Source organism: Nothobranchius furzeri, chromosome 1 (assembly GCF_043380555.1).
Source record: "Nothobranchius furzeri strain GRZ-AD chromosome 1, NfurGRZ-RIMD1, whole genome shotgun sequence".
NCBI classification, from domain to species: Eukaryota; Metazoa; Chordata; class Actinopteri; order Cyprinodontiformes; family Nothobranchiidae; genus Nothobranchius; species Nothobranchius furzeri.
In genome coordinates, this window is record NC_091741.1 from 37062421 (window position 1) to 37086068 (window position 23648).

Genomic DNA, 23648 nt, shown 5'->3' on the forward strand with positions numbered 1-23648 from the left:
TGCCCGCGTCCAGCTACAGTTCAGAGCTCTGAGACCCTAGCAGGTCCGCGTCCAGCTACAGTTTAGAGCTCTGAGACGCTAACAGGTCCGTGTCCAGCTTCAGTTAAGAGCTCGGAGACACCAACAGGTCCGCGTCTAGCTACAGTTCAGAGCTCTGAGACCCTAACAGGTCCGCGTCCAGCTACAGTTTAGAGCTCTGAGACGCTAACAGGTCCGTGTCCAGCTTCAGTTTAGAGCTCTGAGACGCTAACAGGTCCGCATCCAGCTACAGTTTTGAGCTCGGAGACGCCAACAGGTCCGCGTCCAGCTACAGTTCAGAGCTCTGAGACCCTAACAGGTCCGCGTCCAGCTACAGTTTAGAGCTCGGAGACGCTAACAGGTCCGTGTCCAGCTTCAGTTTAGAGCTCTGAGACGCTAACAGGTCCGCATCCAGCTACAGTTTTGAGCTCGGAGACGCCAACAGGTCCGCGTCCAGCTACAGTTCAGAGCTCTGAGACCCTAACAGTTCCGCATCCAGCTACAGTTTAGAGCTCTGAGACGCTAACAGGTCCGCATCCAGCTACAGTTTTGAGCTCGGAGACGCCAACAGGTCCGCGTCCAGCTACAGTTCAGAGCTCTGAGACCCTAACAGGTCCGCATCCAGCTACAGTTTAGAGCTCGGAGACGCTAACAGGTCCACGTCCAGCAACAGTTTAGAGCTCAGAGACGCTAACAGGTCCATGTCCAGCTACAGTTTAGAGCTCTGAGACACTAACTGGTCCGCATCCAGCTACAGTTTAGAGCTCGGAGACGCCAACAGGTCAGCGTCCAGCTACAGTTCAGAGCTCTGAGACCCTAACAGGTCTGCATCCAGCTACACTTTGAAGCTAGGAGATGCTAACAGGTCCGATCCAGCTACAGTTTAGAGCTCGAAGACGACAACAGGTCTGCGTCCAGCTACAGTTCAGAGCTCTGAGACCCTAACAGGTCCACGCCCAGCTACAGTTTAGAGCTCGAAGACGACAACAGGTCTGCGTCCAGCTACAGTTCAGAGCTCTGAGACTCTAACAGGTCCACGTCCAGCTACAGTTTAGAGCTCTGAGACTCTAACGGGTCCACGTCCAGCTACAGTTTAGAGCTCGAAGATGACAACGGGTCTGCGTCCAGCTACAGTTCAGAGCTCTGAGACCCTAACAGGTCCGCATCCAGCTACAGTTTAGAGCTCTGATACGCTAACAGGTCCGCATCCAGCTACACTTTGAAGCTAGGAGAGGCTAACAGGTCCTCGTACAGCTACAGTTTAGAGCTTGGACACGCTAACAGGTCTGCGTCCAGTTATAGTTTATAGCTTCGAGCCGCAAACAGGTCCCCGTCCAGCTACAGTTTAGAGCACTGAGATTAACAGGTCCACATCTACCCACAGTTTATAGCTCGGGGACGCCAACAGGTCCACGTCCAGCTATAGTTTATAGCTCGGAGACGCCAACAGGTCCATGTCCAGTTACAGTTTAGAGCTCTGAGACGCTAACAGGTCCACGTCCAGCTACACTTTATAGCTCTGAGACGCTAACAGGTCTGCGCCCAACTACAGTTTAACGCTCTGAGACGCCAACAGGTCTGCGTCCAGCTACAGTTTAAAGCTCTGAGACACTCACAGGTCTGCATCCAGCTACACTTTAAAGCTAGGAGATGCTAACAGGTCCGCATCCAGCTACAGTTCAGAGCTCTGACACGCTCAAAGGTCCGCGTCCAGCTACAGTATAGAGCTCTGAGATGCTAACAGGTCCGCGTCCAGCTACAGTTTAGAGCTCGGAGACGCTAACAGGTCCGTGTCCAGCTACAGTTTAGAGCTCTGAGAAGCTAGCAGGTTCGCGTCCAGCTACAGTTAAGAGCTCGGAGATGCTAACAGGTCCGCGTCCAGCTTGTTTAGAGCTCGGAGACGCTAACAGGTCCGCGTCCAGCTACAGTTTAAAGCTCTGAGACGCTAACATGTCTGCATCCAGCTACACTTTAAAGCTAGAAGACGCTACCAGGTCCATGTCCAGCTACAGTTTATAGCTCGGAGATGCTACCAGGTCCACGTCCAGCTACAGTATAGAGCTCTGAGACGCTAACATGTCTGCATCCAGCTACACTTTAAAGCTAGAAGACGCTACCAGGTCCATGTCCAGCTACAGTTTATAGCTCGGAGATGCTACCAGGTCCACGTCCAGCTACAGTATAAAGCTCTGAGATGCTAACAGATCCGCGTCCAGCCACAGTTTAGAGCTCGAAGACACTAACAGGTCCCCATCCAGCTACAGTTTAGAGCTCTGAGACGCTAACAGGTCCACGTCCAGCTACAGTTTAAAGCTCGGAGATGCTAACAGGTCCGTGTCCAGCTACAGTTTAGAGCTCAAAGAGGCTAACAGGTTTGCGTCCAGCTACAGTTTATAGCTCTGAGATTAACAGGTCCGCTTCCACCTACAGTTTATAGCTCAGAGACGCCAACAGGTCCATGTCCAGCTACAGTTTAGAGCTCTGAGATGCTAACAGATCCGCGTCTAGCTACAGTTTATAGCTCAGTGACGCTAACAGGTCTGCGTCCAGTTATAGTTTATAGCTCTGAGACGCTAACAGGTCCCCGCCCAGCTACAAATTAGAGCTCTGAGATTAACAGGTCCGCATCCACCTACAGTTTAGAGCTCGGAGATGCCAACAGGTCCACGTCTAGCTACATTTTAGAGCTCTGAGATGCTAACAGGACAAGTCGAGCTTGAAATGAAATGAAAGGAGACGCAACTTCTACTAAAGCAACTGCCAGTTTAAAGATCTTGTGGTGTGTGTGTGTGTGTGTGTGTGTGTGTGTGTGTGTGTGTGTGTGTGTGTGTGTGTGTGTGTGTGTGTGTGTGTGTGTGTGTGTGTGTGCAGACTGGGAGTGGGTAGGTTATTACAGAGGTCTGCCACAGTGAGTCAAGTAGCCATGGAGTCAGCCATCAGTGTTAAGAGCCTCTTTAGAGTTTCTCCTCTGGTCACGCCGACGCTGTCCTGGAGGGAGCTGGAGGGAGTCCCAGACTGTTGTTGGTGTGTTTTTTGGGACTGGTGGAGATGTTTAAGAAATACATTTAGGTTTATTTGACTTTATGTTTACAAGCTTTGTTTTAAAAAGCCATGTTTGACAGCAACATGTTTAATGTTTCCTACAATGGACCATAGGCTGTAAGGTCCAGGATGTGGCCGTTCTGTGTGGGATGTAGGATTTGTTCTCCACATGCATGCGTGGGTTTTTCTCCACAGACCAAAAACATGCATACTAGGTTAGCTGGTGACTACATCTAGTTCTGGTTGGTGACAGGTTTAAGAAAGCAAATCAGTACCTGTATACCAGGTCCAACTCAACTGGACAGGTCAGGCCTGGCCCAAGTAGATAAATGTTGGCGCTCATCGACAATGTCACCATCTTCATCATGTGTGACCAAATCAGATTCGCTCTAGTTCTGTAAAATCATCACCTGTGATCTTTTTAAGTCTTTAAATGTTATTTCTGCACCACAGCTGTTGGATTTGAGTTTGAACCCCAGAGGTGAACAACTGGAACTGGAACCAGAGGGTATCTGGTACCATCTTCCCTCCACAGACTCATGACTTACTCGACTCTCATCCCCAATAACACTCTGGTTATTCATTTTTGTGTTGATTGACTTTGTAATCCCACTCCTTTAGATTTGTAAATTCATTAGTTTATGATTTCTTATTTTCATTCTTAATTTATTTGCATTTTTTTCCTTTCCTTTCTTTTTTCATGTTTGAAATAAAAGTCCTAAACTGAGCTAAACACGTCGATTGTTTCAGGATTTTGATTATCGCCGCTTTAGCTCCGAAAACATTCGTTATGGTTCCAGAAGCTGATCAGATCTTTTGTCATGTGTGTGTGTGTGTGTGTGTGTGCGTGCGTGCGTGTGTGTGTGTGTGTGTGTGTGTGTGTGTGTGCAGACTGGGAGTGGGTGGGTTATTACAGAGGTCTGCCACAGCGAGTCAAGTAGCCGTGGGGTCAGCCATCAGTGTTAAGAGCCTCTTTAGAGTTTCTCCTCCGGTCACGCCGACGCTGTCCTCCTCCTCGGCTCACTGATTTTACCTAATCAGGACTGTTTGTCTAATCAGAAATGTTTTTCTGTTTCAGTCGAAGAACTCTTTTGATTGTTCTTTCACGTTACGTTTTCATGGTAGCTCTAGAAGCTTCCACCGATGTCTCCTCCTCCCCTGCAGTCAGGAACTCTCATAAAAACGTGTCTAAACTGATCACCTCTAACCTCCTGTTGCTGGATGGGAATGCGTGCAGCAGCTTTGACGAGCGGGGTGATGAATGCGTTTTTAATCCTTGTTTTTGTGCAGAAACGTCAGAAGAGGAGCAGAGATGGGGTGACGTTTCAGCTCCTCCCTTGCAGATCCACGCCACAGTGCCGACACTGAAAGTCCCAGACCTTGTGACAGCAGCAAATGAAAAGAGGTAATATTAAAAAAAAATCAACAGTCGCGTGCATAATCACAGCGCTGGCGCCACGTTCTCGGCTTGGGCTCATAACGGCGATATGAGAGTGGAGTTTATTGCATTAATCATGTAAACGCTGCTCTTGTGATTAAAGCAGAACTGCTGTTTATTGCTTGTAATTGTATTCGGGTCGGGCTACGCTCCCAGGAATACCACATCCAGCATTAATATTTGATGAACTGACTCTGGATCAGGCGTGGGGAGCTGGCTCCCCTTTCATGTTGCTCTGGGCTCACGCTATTGGAGCTGACCTCAGAGCAGCCCTAATTTCTCCCTGCAGCTCTTCACTAGAGCACATTTGAATAAACCCATGTCAGAATTGTTAGCTGGCAATATTCTTTTGCTTTTTCTCTCTATTTTTATCAGCAAATCCGATATCGGGCATGAAAGCGTGTGCATGCATAAAAAAGGCACAGATTGCACAAGACGGCGTGGGGGAGGAGGAGGCTGCAAAGTGCTGAGAAAGAACAACAGTGTTGTTTTTCCTCCTTTTTGATCCTAAAAGCTCTGAAAGCAGGTTTCTCCAGCTGCGGGTTCATGCAGTTATGTCCATTCAGAAGGACAGGCTCGGAGAGAAAAGAAGCTGATTTTACTGTTCCAAAATTTAGGTTGCATCCGGGAAATGTTAGTTTCATTTCCTAAGTGGAGTCCATTTGTCAGAATACAGCTCCAGACGTCACCTGACTCTCAGAGAGTAGACGCCATGTTGGCAGGCAACAAAGGTAAACAAAATGAACGGGATCGGCTTGGATTTTACTTCGTCTGAGTTTACTTCACACTTTAAAACTGAAGAAATCGTTTTATATAGTCAGAAATTAAATAGACTAAACATCTCCGACCCTTACCGTGCCCCTGGGACACTTTTTAACCCTTTGATGCATGAATTATGAAATCTTCAACCATGATTTTTTAACAATTTTTTTCATTCATATTTAAGTGTGAATGAAACAAATTTCAACAAATAGTTTTTGTAAAATTTTATAATTTACAAATAATTTATTACATGTCCACTTCAGTGGACAACGTGCATTCTGAGCATGAAATATGTTGGCTTGACTCACAGAAGTCCAAATGGAGGGGCTCAAATGCAATAAAGTCTTCAACAGCTGTGCTTAATAGCAAAAACAAATAAATAACAATTTTGAGTACCTGTCCACTGTAGTGACCATTATGCATCAAAGGGTTAAAAACGCCAGAAGCTGTCAGAGCGGACCTGGCTGGGGAACGCCTTGGGATTCCCCTGGAGGAGCTGGCCCAAGTGGCTGGGGAGAGGGAAGTCTGGGCCTCTCACTTAGGCTGCTGCCCCCGCAACCCAACTCCGGATAAGCGGATGAAAATGGATGGATGGATGGACAAATAACATAGATTTACATGTAAGTAGTTTAAATAGAGTGCTGTGCTGTTTGAATGTATAAACTGAACGCCAAGAGAAATCACTAGTCTGATTTTTTTCCGTGAATAAAATAAATATGTCAGGCAGGAGCGTCTCAGGATCTGTCTGAGATCTGTCTCGGTGAGACCGATAATAGCAATCCAAAGTGCTTTTTATGTGTGATCTGACAATTGATCAACCATTGCTTAAAAATTAAATACAGCTTAGCCGGTTCATTGCTGTGATCATAAAACACGGAAACGGCAGCACGCAGAACTCACGAGGCAACGTTTTACATGACGTTTACTTGTTGCTATGAGTAATAAGACAGAAAAAGCCACGCCAAAATAAGTTTAAGAAGCCCACTAAGAATCGTAATAAAAGCATTTAAAATAAATACCATACACAGTTGAGGAAACGTTGGTTTAAGTACCTGATATGAAGCGGTCGCTGCATAAGCGAAAACCTTTACTCTCGGGACCCCACAGCTTCATTTTAGCCCGGTCACTAGCGCGTTTTATTACAATGATCCAACGTTTGCATCGTCCGTGTCTGTTCTGCATCCTGGGGCACAACAGGAATCTACCATATTTCCCGTTTGATTGAGTTTTGTGACAATAACAAACAGCCTAGCTGCAGGCGACTGCCTGCCAAGATGGCGCCGTTTTGTTGCATGCCGGGAGAAGTGACGCCAACTCCCGGAGCTCTATAGTGAGATCAAATAGAGATTAGAGTCAAAATGTTGAGCTTTATTTCCCAACATTGTGAATAAAGTTTTGAACAAACCAGAGTGATGTCCAGCTGTTGAGAATGAAGGATGAAATGTGACCTTAACCTAGGGTGACCAGATCCCGACTTGCCAAATGTGGGACAACATGAAGTTCCTGTGTCTTCTGCCTTTTAGCCCTCACATCACTGTTACATATTATTATTCTTATTATCAACATCTATTTCTTGTATATATTTCATTTGAAATCAACATGAAGAAGCAAAAGCTTTACTATTCCACAGTTCCTCTCACGTCACCACATGACTGTAGTAGCTCTTATCATTTTAATAACATAGATAGGCCCACAAGAATAAAAACATGCAGGTTTAAGCAGCTTTTCAGAGTTTGACAGTAAAAGTACCAATAATGTTTTTTAGATCTATTTATGTTGGTTTCTGATTAATTTTCCACTAAAATCAGCATCTCGTTAAAAAATATCCGTACTTTTTAGCTTTTTTTTTCATAATCCAGAAACAAAAGGATTTTTTTAACTTGACAACAAATCTCTTCTAGATTTTAGGTGAGATAATAAATAAACGTAAGATTCTAATCTAAAAATTTCAGATCTAATCTAATAAAGTTTCTTAGTTTCTTTTTGCCTCAAATGTCTGAGAATAAGTGATGAAAGCTTCCATTTAATCTCATTATTTCTTCACTGTGCTTTAAGGGGCTCAGCGTGTACGCAGGTATCTGAAACCACAGCACCGTGTCTGTGTTAGATCCTCCATTGTGTTTATCATGGACCTGTCTAATTACTGGAACACCTGCTTTTGACCTCTTCATACCAGACTCTGTGCCGAGACATGAAAAATGACTCAAACAACAAAGACTCTGTCGAGTATCTCTGAACACGTTTCATTCATGAGTTTACAGCATTTTCTCCTCCGTGCTCGCTCACGCGTGTTTTGGTGAATCGGGCACGCTCCACACACTCTCCGGTGTCATTGCAGGATCGGCTTGGGGCATCGACATAAATATACTGGACATCTCCTTTCCATAGGCTCCAATATCACGTTTTTGAGGCCAAATGGGAGGTGGCCACCACCGCCATTTTGACCGTGTCACAGGTTCCGTCAAGCCCAGACAATTCCACTAAAGGGAAGAGAGGTGGAGCTGAGGGTGTGGCTGTAAGGCTGGGATCAACTGACGACACCCGGTCGAACTAGCTACAAGCTAACCTGAAGCTAACCCAAAGCTAACGCGGAGGTGGGAGCTAAGCTAACGGAGGTAGCAACCTAGCTACAACCGGAGTTAACTGTGCACAACACCAGAGTTTCTGAGTCAGAGATACGCCGGGCTGACCGCTGGGTAAAACCGGGTGGAACACAGAGGTCTCCGAGACCTCCACAAGCTGGCAGCCGCGCAGCAGACAAGCGCCGCTGTGATCTGAGATGTGCAGAGCTGCCGCTGGGTAGAACCGGGTGGAAAGGTTTCCATCCCAGAGCTCCACAAGCCGACAGCCCGCGCAGCAGACAGAAGCCGCGATCAGACAGAGATGTGCCGAGCTGCGGGGAGAGGAGAACCGGGTGGAAAACATCAGTCTCCCGAGAGCTCCACAAGCCGATAGTGGGAACCCAGCTCCACCAACATGTTATATTTCATCCCATTTTCTAAAGTGCAGCATTATGTTAAATGCACTGGGTTTTACCCTATTACATTTAAATTTCATGGTTAAACAGTACATGTTAAAATCTAAGCTCAGCTCGGCAGTGACCTAAAATACATAAATATAATTTTACTTACCGAAAAAAATGAAGTGGAGACTCCTTGGACGCTCTATTAGTGCAATTAATGCCACAGCAAGTCATTTTGTCCAACAATTGCACAAATAATATCCAAAAAAGAATGCACAAACACAGAGGCTCAAAATGCTGGAACAGTTTCCAAGCCAGACCGAGGCTCTACTGAGGCCTTTCCACGGAGCTAGCTCTGTGGTCACGTGGGTCTGATGCTCATTAATTATACAGAATTTTAGGTTTTTAATACACTTAAACAGACGAGTGAGAAAAAATTCACCCCCCTAAGAGTTGTCATGAGTGTAAACTAGATCATTTAAACCAAAAACATGTTTTGGTACCAGGCTGTAAACATGTTTGTTTCTGCTGTGAAATTGGTATTTTTAACATGGGAGTCAATGAGGATTTGCTCGCTTCTGACACCAGCCCCTAGTGGATGAGGGTGGAACTGCAATTTTGGTACTTCCGGGTTTGACTCAATTTTAGAGCTCCATTGTGGGGGCTTGGCTCGGGGTCCTTCGACTGCCGATGACGTCAAAGTAGTTGATTGGCTGAACATGAAGCTTACGGAAGTGACGTTATCACGTTGTGATGTTGATTGGTCAGAACAAATTTGCGGTCGTAGTCTTAGCGGTTGTAGTCCTGTAGTCCAAAAATCAACACTTATTGGAGAAAATATGTTTGAATTTCTAAAGGAAATGTAAAATATTAGCAAATGATAAACGGTGACCCTCAAAAACTCTTGATGTTGATGAAATGGAGCAAAATAAAATATAAGAACTTTACTGAAAGACACCAAGCAATATTTAGAGTCAAAGAATGTATTTTGATACCAACTAAGGAAATATACAGACGAACTCCACATTAATACAAACAGATGTGGCTTCACATATAAGAACTGTTGTATTTTGTGTCAGTCCCATGTTGGTTTTATGCAGTTTCACATTCTTTACAAAACAAAGATAATATGGTGTTTTATTAACAAATTACAATTATAAAGAAAACATTTAGGTGTTAACAAACAAGAATTTATTAACAAAACTGCTGATGTCTTTCCAAAACGTGTGTGTGCAAGCCGAGTAGAGTCGCAGTCATGTGACGTCATCGGCAGTCGAAGGACCCCGAGCCGATCCTGCACCGACACCGGATTTGCGTTAAAGTCCCGCCTCCGTTTGATTTACAGCAACAGGCAGATTTCTCCACAGTTTCTTCTATAAGATTGAAACTCAAAACGGGAAACTGTCATTAATGCGGGACACGAGTCTCGATTTGCGGGACACGTGAAAAGTAATGAAAATGCGGGACTGTCCCGCACAAAGAGAGACATCTGGTCACCCTACCTTAACCAGAACGTTCAGAATTTAACATCAGAAATCAAAGCCTTGGGATTAAATTTGTGATGATCTGTTTCTTTCTTATTGGGTCAGAAACTCCATCGTGTTTTAAAAAGAGGGCTGGAGGGAGATGTCCTCCCCTCCTCCTGATGACCTCACCCACAACAGCAGGGGCAGGCCTGAACACACAGCAGCTCGCCGTTCTCCTTCCTGTTGCCTCCCTCGCTCGTATCTGAGCTTGTGAACTTTAAATGCAAGACGAGCCTAAGAAAAAGCTTCTGCTCCATCCCTCTGAGTGCTCAGAGGATGTGAACTTTAAAGGGTTTGAATGGATCACTATCAGACTTTAGTCCACGCTGGACGGGGGGGTGGGGGGTCTTATCTTTAAAGACTTAAATGCTCGGTGAACACGTGTAGTGGCTTAAAGGAAAACTCCATCCAGATGATCTGGCTGCGCCGACATCCAGTAAAATCTGACAGATTTTTATAAAATGATCACATGAAAGCAGCCGGATGGAAACGCGCGGCGCTCCGGTGGAAGTATCCATGTGTCGCCTTCATGTCGACACACAACATGCGTGAAGAGGACAATTTGTGATGCAGATATGCAGCTAGCGCTGGATGAGCTGAGTCGCTCTTTTATTCTCCGTGGTGCGCTGACCCAGAGGTTTCTGACAGCTCAGCTTTGGACTCCCTCGCTCGTGTGCTCCACAGCCCGGAGCCCCAACTCACACAACTTCCCTCTGAAGCCACATGACTCCTCTAACATGTCATACAGATAGTCTGTGTGGATTATGTCTTCCTGCTTTATGCTAGGTCTTGTTAGCATTTGTAGAATTCAGTTTAGCTGATTATATCAGCTGTTTTCATCACCAGTGACACACACACACACACACACACACACACACACACACACACACCTTTACTTTTATATCATTTTAATAAAAATAAAAGGAGCCTTGATCCTGTTTTCCTCTCTGCGGAGGTGAGATGTGGAGAAGTTTCTGAGCCGGTTAAATGTTCATGTTTTATGAATATAAAAGCATAAAAAGACCAACAGAAAACAATCTAAGTCTTTGCTCTTGTGCTCCTGAAGTGATTATTATCATTTTAAAATGTACATATTTTGAAGATGAGATACTGAGATAGGGTTGTGCAGTGTAAATCACATGGGCACTTTAGATGTGGCTCCAAAAATCAGAGATTACTTAATAGAGCTCCAGATGTCACGTGATTCTCAGAGAGTAGGCGCCATGTTGGCAGGCAACAAAGGTAAACAAAATGAACGGGATCGGCTTGGATTTTACTTCGTCTGAGTTTACTTCACACTTTAAAACCGAAGAAATCGTTTTATATAGTCAGAAATTAAATAGACTAAACATCTCCGACCCTTACCGTGCCCCTGGGATACTTTTTAAAACGCCAGAAGCTGTCGGAGCTGACTTCTTACCGGACCTGGCCGGGGAACGCCTTGGGATTCCCCTGTAGGAGCTAGCCCAAGTGGCTGGGAGAGGGAAGTCTGGGCCTCTCGACTTAGGCTACTGCCCCCATAACCCAACTCCAGATAAGCGGATGAAAATGGATGGATGGATGGACAAATAACAGATTTACATGTAAGTAGTTTAAATGGAGTGCTGTGCTGTTTGAATGTATGAACTGAACGCCAAGAGAAATCACTAGTCTGATTTTTTTCCGTGAATAAAATAAATATGTCTGGCAGGAGCGTCTCAGGATCTGTCTGAGATCTGACTCGGTGAGACAGATAATAGCAATCCAAAGTGCTTTTTATGTGTGATCTGACAATTGATCAACCATTGCTTAAAAATTAAATACTTCTTAGCCGGTTAATTGCTGTGATCATAAAACACGTAAACGGCAGCACGCAGAAATCACGAGGCAACGTTTTACGTGACGTATTACTTGTTGCTATGAGTAATAAGACAGAAAAAGCCACGCCAAAATAAGTTTAGGAAGCCCACTAAGAATCGTAATAAAAGCATTTAAAATAAATACCATACACAGTTGAGGAAACGTTGGTTTAAGTACCTGATATGAAGTGGTCGCAATAACAAATAGTCCAGCTGCCGGCTTATGCATGCCAATATCGCGCCGTTTCGATTTGAACTGTTGCATGCCGGGAGAAGTGACATCAACTCCCGGAGCTCTATAAGATGCTCCTATTTAGAAATGCCCTCCGGTCGATGTGTACCGTAATCTCTTGCTCATCCTGTGATGTCCTAAAAAATAGGTGCAAATGAAAGTGGCAGAACAAAGGGAAAACCAATCGGCTATGCAACATGCAGTAATAATATTCTACACAGTTCCATTTCCAAACCTAAACATTCCTTTATATATACTTCCTGTTTGAACACCCAGGCTCCTGCTCTTCTCTGCTTTTATAGTAGCTGTCTTCTTGTTAGTTGATGTTTAGAATCTGCCACGTGTTTACAAAACCTTACTTCTAAAATGTGGACTTTTGATTTTTTGTAGATAAATACATAGTCAGAAAACAGTTACTGAATAAAATGCATACATCTGAAGTTATTCATTCAAAATGTGTTGCTAAATAAGGATGGAAAACCTTGGTAGATTGAACACAGATATTAAAGTCTAGGTTGAAACTTTCTATGCTTTTATTCTGACAAAGGGAGATATGATTCAAATGCAAAAGCTCACCACATTTACACAAATGCATAAACGGGTGTAGACTGAGAATTAATATCCTCTCGAAACCCAATTGAAAATCAACACATGCACTGAGCGCCGGGCCTCTCTTCTTCCTCGTTTAACCTCGTTTTAACTTTGTACTCTTACGTTTTTTGTTTGATTCAGGAAGCAGCATCTGCTTGTCGCTCTCATTTTAGGAAGTGCCGTCCATGTGGAATGACATTTAAATCAGTCAAGTTCAAAGTCATTTATTGTCATATTCTCCACATGTGCAGGACATACAGAGAAATGAAATTCAGTTTCAGCACACACAATTCAAAGATCAGACATACGTGGGTAAGACATAACAAGAATTGGTGACTGCGGTCATTTGCAACATGAGTCGCGCTACCTTAATAGTTAGATGAAAAGGGTGTTACATGAGTGAAGTTCAGGGAGGGAGAAAAAAAGGCATTAACAGGGTTACACCAGCAGGGTGTAGCACTCCAATGCAAAAAAACACCCGACATGGAAGCACAGAAAGCACGTATACAACATCAGAGTCCGATGGGGAGGTGGAGGTGGGCGGGATCCTGAAGCCTCCAATGGTAGCTGCCACTGCGGCGCATTGACCAGCTGCAGACCAACAGGTGGGAGGGAGGTCATGAGGAAGCATAGAGAGCAGTGAGTCCTTCAGCTTGATGACCTCGGTGGAGACCACAATCTGAAGGCGGGGGGGTGGGGGTGGGGGGGTGGATAGAGATTCACAGCATTTGTCAGCATTCCTTCCAGCGTGGGGGTTTTGCATGCAACTCCAAGGCTGCTTATGGCGTCAGATTCGATAACAGAAACTTTGTTTGGGTCAGACAGAGATAATTTTTCCTCTCTGCCTTAAGTCTGTATTGGTCATTCAAGTCCTCCAGTGAAGCCAATTCAGTGATTAAACATCTCCACACCGTCCGGTGACCCTTTCCGAGATGTTATCAATCCTGCGCGCTAACACCGGTAACGCAGCTAAGACATTGTCCAGCTTGCGATTCACCTCGAGCAATGTCCCAGTCTGTGAGGTATCCACACGGACGGTGCCGTCCATGGATGCGGGTCGCCCTCCAATCGCTCCCGTCATCCCAATTTTGCGGAAAGCCAGATATCCTCCCACTCCAATCAGAAGAAATCCAACGATCATCAGGCCAAATATCCACAAATCTTCGACGTCCTCAATGGACAGCTGAGAGAGACAGATGATATTCCACTTCTTCCAGGAATCAAACATATATCCCGCTGCATGTGTCCCCTGAGGACAAGCGTGAGCCCCCTCCTCCGTCCTCATTGTAGAAAAAATCTTATCAATCGCGTTGAATGACCAATTAATTAAGTCCATGTTGAAAAATGCTGAAAAAGGTGATTGCAGAGGAAATGCAGAGAAGCGCTCTGTAGGCAGACGGGACAAAAAGAGCCTTGGGAAAACACAGATAAGGGAGGAAAAGGCAGAAGTGTCTGCTCTCTGTGAGTGCCGGAAGAAAAAAGTCATGCATAAGTCTATGTTTACACGTTGCTGTTCTTTTCACTTACATTAAACACATGTTTAGAAGAAGAAGAAGAAGAAGAAGAAGAAGAAGAAGATTTCTATAGCGCCTCTCCAGATAAAAATCACGAGGCGCTTCACAAAAACAAAAAATGTAAAAATATAAAAAAGAATTTAGAAAATGGTTAAAAATATATTTAAAATGAGCAAAAATAGAAAATTTTGATTAAAAATGTAAAGAAAGAGAGAGAGTGAACAGGAAAGAGGGAAATCAGTGGATCCTGAGGAAGGTGGAATAGGTGGGGAGAGCAGAATAAAGAGAGAGAGGTGAAGAAGGTCATACAGAAGCCAGCTTGAACAAGTGAGTCTTCAGCTGTTTTTTAAAGGAGACCACTGAGTCCACTGATCTCAGGCTCAGGGGGAGAGAGGTCCAGAGTCTGGGGGCCACAGCAGCAAATGATCTGTCACCTTTGGTCTTTAGCCTGGTGCTGCACAACCAGTAGGCTTTGATCACTGGACCTCAGGGACCTGCTGGGGGTGTAGGGACTAAGAAGATCACCAATGTAAGATGGTGCTTGTCCATGTAAGGCCCTATAGACCAGAACCAGGATCTAGAAATGAACCCTGAAGTTGACTGGCAGCCAGTGAAGCTGGAGGAGAAGCGGGGTGATGTGGGTGTGTTTGGAGGACTTGGTCAGAAGCCGAGCACAGGCGTTCTGAACCACCTGTAGACGGTTCAGGGAGGTTCTGCTCAGACACGTGAAAAGAGAGTTACAGGAGTCTAAGCGTGAGGAGATGAAGGTGTGGAGAACTGTCTCAAGTTCAGAGCGGGACAGAATGGGACTCAGCTTAGCAACGTTCCTGAGATGGAAGAAGTAAGAGCGAACAAGAGAACTGACATGAGAATCCAGGGTGAGAGCTGGGTCAAAGGTCACGCCAAGATTCCTGACAGAAGGTTTGGTGTGAGAAGCAAGCTGACCAAGAGAGTCTCTGACTTTGGGAACCAGCTTGTCTGGGGCACAGATGAGGATCTCAGTCTTATCTTCATTCAGCTGTAGAAAGCTCCCAGCCATCCAGGTTTTGATAGAGTCTAAGCAGGTGTGTAACAGCTGCAGCTTAGACATCTCATGGGGCTTAAAGGAGATGTACAGTTGGATGTCATCTGCATAAAGATGGTAGGAGATTCCTTTGAAGGAGCTCAGGATGTGCTGAAGAGGAAGCAGATAGAGGAGGAAGAGCAGAGGCCCCATCACAGAACCTTGTGGGACACCATGGGTAAGAGAGGTGGTGGAGGACCTAAACTTGGAGACGGCCACAGAAAAGGAGCGCTCAGAGAGATAAGAGGAGAACCACTCCAGAGCAGATCCTGATAGGCCTACCCAGTCTCTCAGCCTCTCCAGTAGCAGGTGATGGTCAACAGTGTCAAAGTCTGCAGTCAGGTCCAGCAGGACCAGAACAGAACAGTCCCCTGCATCACTAACCTGACTGGAATCTATCATAGATGTTATGTTCATCAAGAGCAGCTGTGAGTTGATTTGCCACAACCTTTTCCAAGATATTGGAGATGAACGGAAGTTTAGAGATGGGTCTGAAGCTGCTATGGAGAGAGGGGTCTAGACTCGTTTTTTTAAGAAGCGGGTGGATTACAGCTTTCTTTGTCACGCCCTGTCCTGTCTTCTCTTAGGTTTTAGTCGGTGTCTCCGTTAATTGCTCCCACCTGCCTCTTGTTTCCCAATCACCATAGCTCCCTCTCCTCGTGTATTTAAACCCCTTCTGTTCAGTGTTCCAGCGTGTGGCTTAATAAACATATGTCAAACGGACCTACCTGTTCGCCTTCTTCCTCCCGCGTTTGGATCCTACCTCCGCTCCACTCACCAGGCACGCTCATGACATTCTTAAAGTAAGCAGGGACCTGACCAGAAACCAGAGAAGCATTAATTATAGAGAGCACGCTGGGACCGATGAACTGAAAAGCACTTTTAAATGAAGATGAGGGTAAGGTGTCGAGGGGGCATGCAGAGGTCTTCATAGAGTTAACTAGTTTGGTTAACTCAGGCAAAGAAACAGGAGCAAAGCTATCTAGGATGATGAGGCAGTGCTCGTTAAACTGAGAAGTTAAGGAATCTGGGTCGTTATCAGAAGAACAGGGTGGATCAAAAGCAGCAGAAAAACTGCTAGCTGTGCTCTCATTAAGAAAACGAGAACTAACCATACGGCGAGCAGGAGGTGGGGACGCAGAAACTGACAAGTTAAAGAAAATGCAATGGTGATCTGAAATATAAACGTCCTCAGGACAAACACTGTCAGCATTTAGACTCGGGGTAAAAACAAGGTCTAGAGTGTTCCCCCTGGTGTGTGTGTGGGGCCAGAAACATGCTTGGAAGGGCTGAAGGAGTCTATAAGGCTGGAGAAATTCATGGCAAAGTGATCAGAGGGATCATCAACGTGGATATTAAAATCACCATCAATCAACAGTCTGGGCAGCTTCACAGTGGAGGATAGAAAGTCACTAAACTCCTGAAGGAAAGAACTGTTTGGACCAGGTGGACGATAGACCACAGCACAGTAGAACGGGTCCTTACACCCGACTTTAATCAGCTGCAGTTCAAAGGAAGCAAAGTGACCAGATGTTGTAGAGCTACATGGAAGATGGTCTCTGAAAACAACAGCTAGGCCTCCACCACAACCAGAACCCCGGGGCTGGCTAAGAAAAGAATAAACACTCGGGCAGAGTTCAATCAGAGCAGAATAATCAGATGTTTGCTGCCAAACTTTAGTCAGAAACAGAAAATCCAGGTTTTTAGACAGAATTAGATCATTAAGCAGGAAGGTGTTATTGTTAACAGAGCGGGTGTTTATTAGAGCCATGCTGAGTGAGGTGGAGGAATCAGAAACTGCAGAAACAGCTGGAGTTAGTGGACGTAAATTAGCCCGGTTAGATCTACGGTGTTTATAAAAACCACTTATGGAGGGAACAGGAGGGGAAACCACTGAGGAATGAGGATAAACCGACCTTAAAAACTTGGACGGAGAAACCGTGCCGCAACGCGGCCTGGCGGGAATGCGGAAGTGGCGCTCAGGTCACCAAACAAAGGACAAGAAGCTAGAAGATCACACCGATGTTTTCTAGATAAACCACGCTTTCAGAGAAGTCTTATTCTCACCTGGATTCCTGCTTGTTTACCTCTTTTCCTGCGACGTTTTCCCGGGATCGGATAAACATTGCTGGAAGCGCCCTGGTTGGAATCATCGTTTTGCTCCGGTCTAGTGCGCCACTCAGATAAACAAGCAGGGAGGTACGTCCTCGTTGCATCTTGGGCGATCATGAACTAACGGAAGGACAAAAGAGTCTGGCGATTATAGGAGATGGTAGCAGGGACACTACTGAAGAGGATTGCAGACAGGAGCAAGGTGGAAAAGAAGAGGTTAGTGGAGAAAAGTTTGAAAAAGTGGCCGGTTACTGCGGCTAAGCCAAGCACAGGCGCCATCTTGTTACCGACCGACTTACTTATTAAAGTTAAGTCCGTGTTTGATGCTATTAGAATTTCACTGCGATGAGTTCACCGACAGCCTCTGTGCAGTTAAAACAGGTCAGTTTTACAGCAGCAACTATCGGTATTAAAAAGGTAAATGGTCTGTATTTGATATAGCGCCTTCTAGAGTCCTGGAACCCCCTCATGGCGCCTTACAATACAATCAGTCATTCATCCGTTCACACACACATTCACACGCTAGTGGGGATGAGCTACGATGTACTCACAGCTGCCCTGGGGTGCACTGACAGAGGCGAGGCTGCCGAGCACTGGCGCCACCGGCTCTTCTGACCACCACCAGTAAGCAAGGGGGGTTAAATGTTGAATGACTTGAGCAAGATGGCGCCCTTGGTCGGCTGCGTGTCTGCTCGGCTCCCGACCTTTTTTGTTTTTCTTTTCTATTTTATGGTTTTTCTTTTCTATTTTATGGTTTGTTCGATATATAGTGTTTATTCTCTGCTGGCGTATGATCGGGACTTCATGCTCTCGATCCGGTCTAGAATGGACAACCTCCAGTATTCTACTGCGGGACCCCCTTTTCCACTGCCGCTGGAGACTGACGCTAACCTAACTTTAGGGCCCCATGCTTTCCCACCGCTGCTGGAGACTGATATTAGCCAAGCTTTCGGGCTTGTGATGCCTGTTGGTTTGCCGCTGCCTCGGAGACTGTGGAGAAGGAAACGGGGTAAACGAGGAGGCTTCTTCGTTCAGCTCCGAAGGATCTGGTGCGGCGAGGCCATATCGGAGTGCTGCTCCGTGACTGTGATCTGGCGGATCCAGCGTCATCTCAACCGTGTTGGGCCAATCTCGCTGGGAGCACACGGAGCTGAATGTTCCATGGATGCATCTGAAACGAGGATGTCCTGCCGGCTGGGAGCTCTCGGAGCGGGGAGCTGCATGAGCGCATGGGATGTGAGGATGATTCGTCAGCCGGGTGCCCACGCGCGTTTCGGCTGCTCTCGTTCTGGCCGGCTCATTCAGCGGGGAAGAAATCCCGCCAACCTGCGGTATGTTGCAAGGTCTGATGGAAACGGACTTTCTCTACAATCCGATACTCAGTCGACTCACTTTGCGCTGATCAACGCCAGATCGGTTGGAAATAAAACTTTTATTTTGAAGGAATTCTTCCAGAACAATACCCTGGATGTTTTATGCGCCACTGATTCTTGGATCACCCATGGGGATTCGGCCTTAATAGCTGAACTGTTACCTCCTGGATGCTCCTTCATTAACATTCCAAGAGCACATCGGAGGGGCGGAGGTCTATTGACTATATTTAAATCAGATCTTATCTGCACACCGATTACCCATCAATCAACTCCATTGTCCTTTGAATTAAGCATATTTGAATTGTGTCGTTCTCCTAGATTATTATGTGCTCTCATCTACCGTCCACCACAATACAATAAGGATTTTCTAAATGAATTTGCAGCTTTTCTGGCTGAAGTCTCCTGTGGATACGGAAAAATACTCTTGCTTGGTGATTTTAATATTCATGTCTGCTGTCCTGACAAACCTTTGGTAAGGGATTTCCTAGATCTCATCGACTCTTTTAGCTTGTCCCAACGTGCTAGTGGGCCCACACATGGGCATAAACACACACTTGACCTGGTTTTCTGTCATGAGCTGGAAATTAGTGATCTTGGCATTTTACCTGCGACTTTTTCAGATCACTCACCAGTTTTGTTTAATTTGAAATTGGACTATGCCCCTCGTATTGAATATTTCCGTCCCAGCTTCTCTCGTATAATCAGACACAATACTGCTGAAGATTTTGCTGCTGTTCTTACTCTGAATTCAGCTCCATATGATTCTACTCATGCATCTTCTGTAGTTGAGGGATCACTTCATGTCTTTGATTCATCCTGCCTGGCTGCTATGGATATTGTCGCTCCATTAAAATCAAGTCGAAAGAAATCCAAGCCAGCCCCATGGCTGAACGAACAAACTCGTTCCTTGAGACAAAATTGCAGGAGACTGGAACGTAAAGGATAAAAGACAGGCTTACTGTATCCTTTGAGGCCATGAGAGAGGCTTGGTCTCAGTACCAAAGAGCAGTCAGAGGCGCGAGAAATCGATTTTTTGCCAGCATTGTCACGGCTAATTCAAATAATCAAGGTGTGTTATATAAAACCATAAATGCAGTGCTTTCCCCAGTTCAAAAACTATTTCCCTCTGTGTCCGCTGACTTGTGTAGCGAAATCCTGCAGTTCTTCTTAAATAAGATTACTGTAATCAGAGCTCAGATTCACCAAACCAACCGTGTTCCTGATTCATTTATCCCCTCTCATGTGCAACTTCAAAGCTTTCAGCCCATCTCTTTGCCCTATCTAGAAAAAACTGTTGCAGCCATGAAACCCTCTGGCTCCCCTGATGATGTTATCCCACCTCGACTCCTGAAAGAGGTGTTTCCTTTAATTAGCAATAACGTGCTAGTCATTATAAATAGTAGCTTGACATTGGCTGAAGTTCCTCGTGCCTTTAAACATGCTGTTCTACAACCAATCTTGAAAAAACCCGGCCTTGATCCCACCAATTACTTTAATCTCCGACCAATTTCCAAATTACCGTTTTTATCTAAGGTCCTTGAGAAAATAGTGTATACACAGTTGATGAAACATCTAAATGAATTTCAGGTAATGGACACCTGTCAGTCTGGTTTTAGAAAACAGCACAGCACTGAAACTGCTCACGTTCGGGTGTTTAATGACATTTTTCTGGCTTTAGATTCAAGTTTCCATGTGGTTCTGGTACTTTTGGATCTATCTGCAGCATTCGACACGATCGATCATGACATTTTAATCACAAGACTTCACACTTGGGCTGGCATTTCAGGCACAGCCCTAGATTGGTTTAGGTCATACTTTTGCAACAGGTCTGCTAGGGTCATGTTGGATGGCTGTTCATCCGAGTCACAGCCTCTACGTTGGGGTGTCCCACAAGGTTCAATTCTCGGCCTGTTACTGTTCAACCTCTATATACTGCCCTTAGGAGCCATTTTCAGAAAGCACACTGTCTCATACCATCTTTACGCTGACGACTGTCAAATCTATTTTTCATTTAAGCCAACTCAATCAATGAAAGTTCGGTCTGATTGTATCCTTGAGGTCAAGCAATGGCTAGCTGATAACTTCCTCCATCTCAATGACTCCAAAACTGACTTACTCATTTTCAGTCCTTACAGTACCACGGCGACTCATCAACCTGACCTCAACTATCTCTCACCTAATGTATCCTCTGTAATTTCCAACCTTGGAGTAAAAATGGACCAGGCTCTGAAGATGGATGCCCAGGTCAATAACACAGTTAAATCATGTTTTTACCAACTAAGACGCATCTCGAAACTAAAGCACATCCTTAGTGTCCGTCTTCTGAAATCCGTGGTCCACACTTTCATCACTTCAAGGCTGGATTACTCCAACTCCTGCTTATATGGCATCAGTAAAGCAGCTCTTTCTAGACTTCAGCTGGTCCAGAATTCAGCAGCTAGGTTGCTGACTGGAGCTGACAGAAGACAACACATTTCTCCATTTCTGAAATCTCTCCACTCGTTGCCCGTACAGTTCAGGATAAATTTCAAAATTATGCTTCTGACTTACAAATCCTTGAACCATCAAGCTCCTCCATATCTGTGTGAACTTGTCCATTACTACAACCCGCCGCGTGCTCTCAGGTCTGAAGATAAGCTCATCCTAGCTGTTCCGAATGCACGTTTAAAAAGCTGTGGAGAAAGGGCTTTCTCTGTCTGTGCACCCAAGCTGTGGAACGCATTACCACTGCTAGTGAGGCAAGCACCAACAGCTAGCATTTTTAAATCACGCTTGAAAACTCACTACTTCAACCTAGCTTATACCACATAATTATGAACCTCACTGACATCTGCACTGTTTAAAAATGGACTTCACAATATCAACGTCCGTACTATTGAGGTTCTTTTTAAAACGTTTTTCTAATTTTTGATTCTCCCTGTGTCTTATTGATTTTTAGCTGTAAGTTTTGGGAATTTTGTTGTACTTCCTTTTTATCTTCTATCTGTGTTCGACATGTTTGTATAACGCCGGTTTAATTAACTAACATTTTTAGTGTACAGCGCCTTGTTTGGTTGTAATGCCTTGTGAATGCGCTATATAAATAAAATTGGATTGGATTGGAAATGTCTTTCCCAAGGACACAATGACAACGATAAACTGAGCAAGGCTTGAACCTGCAACCTTCCGATTACAGGACAATGACTCAACTCCTGTGATATCGTCACCCCAAATCATGAACCTTTTGCCCCAAACTGCCTATTTGTGATCCAAATACCCACCAAGTATCTTCAGAAACACCCAGACTGTAACTGTGTTGTGATGTTGACGGAAACATGGAGGATGCCTCTGATTACTGTTTTCATCTTTAAAAAAATTTTAATCTAATTTTTTTGTTATTTTTTTCTGTTTGGATTGTGTCACTCGGGTCATCAATAGGGGCTTGTCCGGGATCATAACCCCTTTATTATCCCCTTGTCTGTGCCAACACTTCAAATTTTTGAAACGGACTGTAAAAATACACGAATTGAAAGTACTCACAGTCCACAAAATAGTAATTTGTTTCAATAAAAACGTTTTGGGATTTTTTTATCTGCTCAATATTAAACATGAAATATTTAACTAAAGGAACAGTTATTTAGAGGGATGTTTGGTATTAATGATCTCACATTATTATCAGCCGATATCTGCATTAAAATATAATATTGGAACGTAATAGGGTGTTTACTCAGACCTTACGTTTACACACCATACACATACTATACATTAAAGTCATCAGCTACTTCTCTCTCTATAAAGTACATTACTAATACTCACGTCTTAGCATCATGCTCAGCAATTAGCCTGGTTTAGCATGTGTACACTGCTTACTTATTATCAGCTAAGTAATTTTAACACGTTCCCTGTTTTGTTTTTGTTTTTTTTTTGTATACACGGAGTAAAAATGTTTGTTATTACCTTCTTGCTGACAGTTTCAGCTACAGCTGTTGCCTTCGTCAGAGCATTACCGATGCTGGTGGTGTCACTTCCATCTCCGTTTATCTGCGAACAGTAGAGGACGATGTCGACCTCTGCTGTTCGGGCCTTCCTTGTCGAACACCATGTCCTATGGTCCAGCGTAAACTCCTTGTCCCTGTTCGTGGTCCAGGGTCCGTGTCTCCTTGTTTCTACAGCTTCCTTAATCCATCTTTTATATTTTTGTTCTGTGATCTTGTGCAGTGGTCTGTTATGGCTGATTTTTTTTATTCTACTTTCTGCCTCATTTTTCTGCTCTTGTGTGTCTTTTACTTGTTTTCTTCTCACACTCCTGTCTATGTTCTGTTTTTGGTGTACCAAGCAGGCGTCCTGTTTCTCCTATGTATGTTTTATTGCAGAATTTGCATGGAATTTTCGTAATTGACTCCACATTTATGTCCTGTTGATGTTTAGTAGAATTAATGAGTGATTCTCACAGGGCGGTGATGGTTTTTGGTCCAGTTTGCGATGAAATTAATTTAAAAGAAAATAAAAGTTGGTTAAAAGAAGACTAACCGTTTGGACTGGATTTAGCCGTTCACATTTAACTCGTTCGCTGCCAGCTGTTTTTTTAAGAGTCACAGAACGTTGCACGCTAGGATGATGTCGACGCCAAAACAGAGCGGAGACTCACCTCTTACATCAGGATGAATCTGCGCGTTTTGAGCATTATCCATTCTTTCATAATTCGTAGTTGAATTTTGATCGGCAGAAGCTTTTCCGGTTCGTGCCTCACTTTTTTTTTACAGCAGCAGCCCAAAACGATCTCCTAACACATGGATGTTCTGCTTCCTGATACGTGATGTGTGACGTACGTGGATGAAGATCGGCTTTAGACCTGAGATGTTTGCTCTCACGGCGCGGGGGCTCGTCCGACGCCCACACAGTAAAAAAAATGTAAATGACGACTTTAGCCGTAATTGGCAGTGAACGGTTGGATCTAAAATGACAACTTTTGTTGTCAATGGCAGTGAATGAGTTAAAAGAGATTTTAATGTATTGGAGCATAAAAATGTTGCAAAGTTTTTCTTTTTGCATCCACATTCTGAAGGAGGGACTAAAACTACAGTTGAGGGCCGAGCAGAGTCCCTCTGAGGGCCAAAACGGCCCCCGGGCCACACGGTGGACACATCTGATTGAGGAGATCTGAAAAGTTCTAAAACAGATTTTTCTTTTAACAGAAA

At 44.7% G+C, this 23648-nt stretch overlaps 1 long non-coding RNA gene across 1 annotated transcript in view; it reads left to right on the forward strand.

The window, feature by feature from the left end:
- LOC139063279 (uncharacterized) overlaps positions 1-8532 on the forward strand; it is a 198794-nt gene extending 190262 nt beyond the window's left edge. Inside the window, exon 3 of the long non-coding RNA XR_011516634.1 lies at positions 4351-8532. This is a non-coding gene — a long non-coding RNA (uncharacterized lncRNA). The remainder of the gene's footprint in view (positions 1-4350) is intronic.
- The last annotated feature ends 15116 nt before the right edge of the window (positions 8533-23648 follow it).